We start from the raw sequence: 3,632 nt of genomic DNA, 5'->3' as shown, positions 1-3,632 counted from the left end.
AAACTTCTTTTGTTGAGATACAAGTCGATGCGAACAATTAAATTCTCTCATCACTTTTCGAATACTCCATTGAGCAACAAATACTGTCAAAATCATCATCTTTTCACTCTTTCTTTGTGTTGATTTATACTTATATCGGAGCACTTTAACAATGTCACCAGCACATGTGTTAGAAACTTCTTTTTAAGTTGCTTCGTATTCATCATCCTCTGAAGTATCAATGGCAATAGCATCTCAATAAGGAGATAAAAGGTCTAACTTCCTTTTTACAAGTCGTTTATCCAAGGGTGACTCACCCAAAATAAACAAGGATTTATTATAAATTAAAATTTCTACTTCCTGGCACTGATAATTTTCATGTAAGTTAGACCCTAGGAAGTTAGACCCTTGTCATTACAAATATCTTGAGATCTGGAACTGCCTTGAGAATCTAACTCTGCATTACAATTTGCAGAACTTTCATCATCACATAATCTTGTTTCGGAAGGTAAGCCAGTGATCCTCTTTCGGCAAGTATCACATAATTTTGCTCCAGCCATAAGTTTTGAGGGATACATAGCTACCTGCTAACTAGTAACTACCCTTAAAGTTTTATATTGTTTTTTCTTATGGTGTTGGAAAGGATCATAACAATAGTGTTGTCTCTTCTTTAACTCTTTCAACTGCGCTTGAAATGCCATTTTTAACCTAAATTTAATTTGAAAGTTGCTGAAAACTTCTTCCTAAGTTGTTGATGACTTATTCAATGGAAATGAAATATAAATATATATAGCTTTAAGACTCATATCATTTAATACTGACTTAGTAAAAAAAAAAAAAAAAAAAAAAAAAAAAAAAAAAAGTATGTATATATCGTACTAGTAATTAAATTACAACCTAGAAAATAAAAAGAAAAAAAGAAATAGTTATTAATATATATCTACAGTAGGCTTGTTATAGTAAATGACCTCAAAGTATCGCATTTGCAAGGCCGATAAACAATAAATTTTTAGAACCTACTTATACTTTAACGTTAATCCCAAAGCTGTTTGTGGGAATCCCAAAAAGATTTTTTCATGGGACATCCACAATAGAAGAAGCAATGTGTAAAAAAAATTATGACCTTTGACCTTTGCCAGGGTCAAAGGTCAAATGACCAAATGACCAATAATCTTTTTTTTTATTGAAATTATCACTTTTTTGTATAGACACAAAGTTGTTCGTCTATGCAAGAACTTCTTTTTGCCACCAAAATCAACTTCCTAAGTATAATAGAAAAAAGTTATAACGTTTTATATAACCAAGGTCAAGTGAAAAGGTCAAAACTTTGAAAGGTCAGGAAATAATTGACCTAAGTCAAAAAAATGTACATGTTTTTTTTCTGTCCATATGCCCAACATGTGAGCCAATTTTCATCAAAATCTGAGTCGGTGATGTCTAATTTGACCAAAAAGTGGTTCCACTTGACGTGGAATGCCCCATTTATATTAAATGACACAAATCTTATTATGAGGTTTTTTGCACTACAATTTATAATACCAGGAAAACATACCTTAACATAAAACCAAGATATGTTCACTATAACAAGTACCTATTTTTGGTTGAAAGATTCTCTGTTTCTGATAATCTAGAACTTGTAAGATCAGACACATGCTCATCTTTTTTGCATTTTTCACACGCTAATAAATAATCATCTAAAAACAATTAAAACACAACTTATTATTATCACTGGCAAACTTGTTCAATATTTTTTATATGAAATTATAACAAGAATCTAGATATAAAAAAGCATAAATTATTTCTATGAATTTGTATATGTTATACAATGTTATAAACTAGTAACCTGTATGATACTTTATTATAACATTGTATAACAGCCAAGATTGTTCTGGATTTATACTTTTCTTTACAGCATCCCTTGGATTGCGACATGTAAATGTAGACTGCCACTTACAATAAACAATGCTTTTTTCCGAAGTAATCCAAGTTGAAGGCACCACCTCAACTTCGGCTGTGTCAGGAAAAAACACAACAGACCATAAAAACATCTTTTAACTCTGTATATGTAATTCTTTATATAAATATAATATAAAATTGTAATATAAAAAAAAAGCGCAGCCTTTTTATATGTATACGTATAAAAAAAATAGGGTAATATTTAAAGTACCATTGTACAAAAGTGAACATTAGTTGACAAGTGTTTTATCTCTAACTTATTAACTTCATCTATCGCTATTTTTCATTTAACATTTTTAAATACATTTTAACGAACATTAAATCTTGTATAAAGTTGAATACAAATATTTAACAAAATATTTATATATTGTTAAATATAAAAAACATATTTGTATCCAAATATAATATTTAAATACATATATGTTTTTTTTTAAATACATATAAAAGTCTATGAAAAATTTGTTTAAAAAAAAATAAACAAAACTGAATTAGTACAATGTATACTAATGTGGAGTATGCAAATCTTAGTAGTTTATATAGTAAAACTAAATACAAAGCTTTATATTTAATTATGTAAAAGAGGTACAAAAATATAATTTTTGTACCTCTTTTACATAATTAAATAAAAAGTTGTAATTTTCATTTTTTTAAACCGAAAAGTGGAGCAACACTGAGAGTGTTTGATAACTTAGTAGCATTATAAATTCCAATACTGCTGGAAGGAAGTAAATATTCAATTAAGGTAGATAAGTCACAAAAACCATTGAAAAGAACAAAAAACTCTTTATCTACTAGTATAAGAGCTTAAATGAGCTATAATGAAACACCATATACTGATTAACTTCAACAAAATTGTATTTTTCAGGAATAGGACCATTGGAGTGTAGTCTTTTACGAAAAGTAAAATCATTACAAGTTGGCTGTGTATAACTATTATTTCTTTCTGTGAGTCTGTTGGTAACCTGCTAGAGAGGAAGACGAGATAAACGTTCCAATATCTTTAACTTTTGTAAATGAATTAAGGAATGGACATTGTACACAAGAAACTGGCGTCCATATAACAACTGAGAATATTTAACAAAATATTTTAGCAAGCTATCAGCATATGTACAATATTCCCTGCATAAAGTTGGATGACATAGACAAAATATGGCAACTAAAAGTGAAATGAAATGATTATAAACAGCAGGATCAAGAAACTGTTTTAATACAACAGGTCCAGTATAAATAAGAAATTGTCTAAGCTCTGTAGCTTTCCATTGTCTATTTTCATTTAAGGAACGAGGCTTTCTCTGGAATTCATTAGGTATACAAATTCGCAAACTAATTAATGCACTTGAGAGCTTTCGAACAGTTGTAACAGGCAAACGACATTTTAAATTACCTGAAAGCCAGGACAAAACCAACCTTCGAACAACACCAAAGCAAATCAGATTCATGTAGTCAAGAGGAAATTGAGTAACTAAACCTAGGTTAAGTTTTTGCAATGGTGATGGAACATCTCTTGTATGATGATCTTCATATCAAAATCATTCATGTATTCGTCAATATTTTGCGGTTTATGTGGTCCTGCATAAAGTCCAATGATAAATGGTAATTTACATTTTGATTCACATACCATCCCTGATATTGGCCAGAATTGAAAGTTTGAACTTTTGTATATATCAATGGTATCCAGATTAGTATCACGGGTATTG

At 29.4% G+C, this 3,632-nt stretch overlaps 1 pseudogene; it reads right to left on the bottom strand.

Moving 5' to 3' along the window:
• Positions 1 to 1,557: 1,557 nt before the first annotated feature.
• On the bottom strand, positions 1,558 to 3,374 carry LOC149890471 (uncharacterized; annotated as a pseudogene).
• Between the last annotated feature and the right edge of the window lie 258 nt (positions 3,375 to 3,632).

Source organism: Hydra viridissima, unplaced genomic scaffold (assembly GCF_058129835.1).
Source record: "Hydra viridissima isolate aposymbiotic clone 2 unplaced genomic scaffold, HvirCarnegie_v1 scaffold_3, whole genome shotgun sequence".
Taxonomy (NCBI): domain Eukaryota; kingdom Metazoa; phylum Cnidaria; class Hydrozoa; order Anthoathecata; family Hydridae; genus Hydra; species Hydra viridissima.
This window is presented reverse-complemented; position numbering and strand designations above follow the sequence as displayed.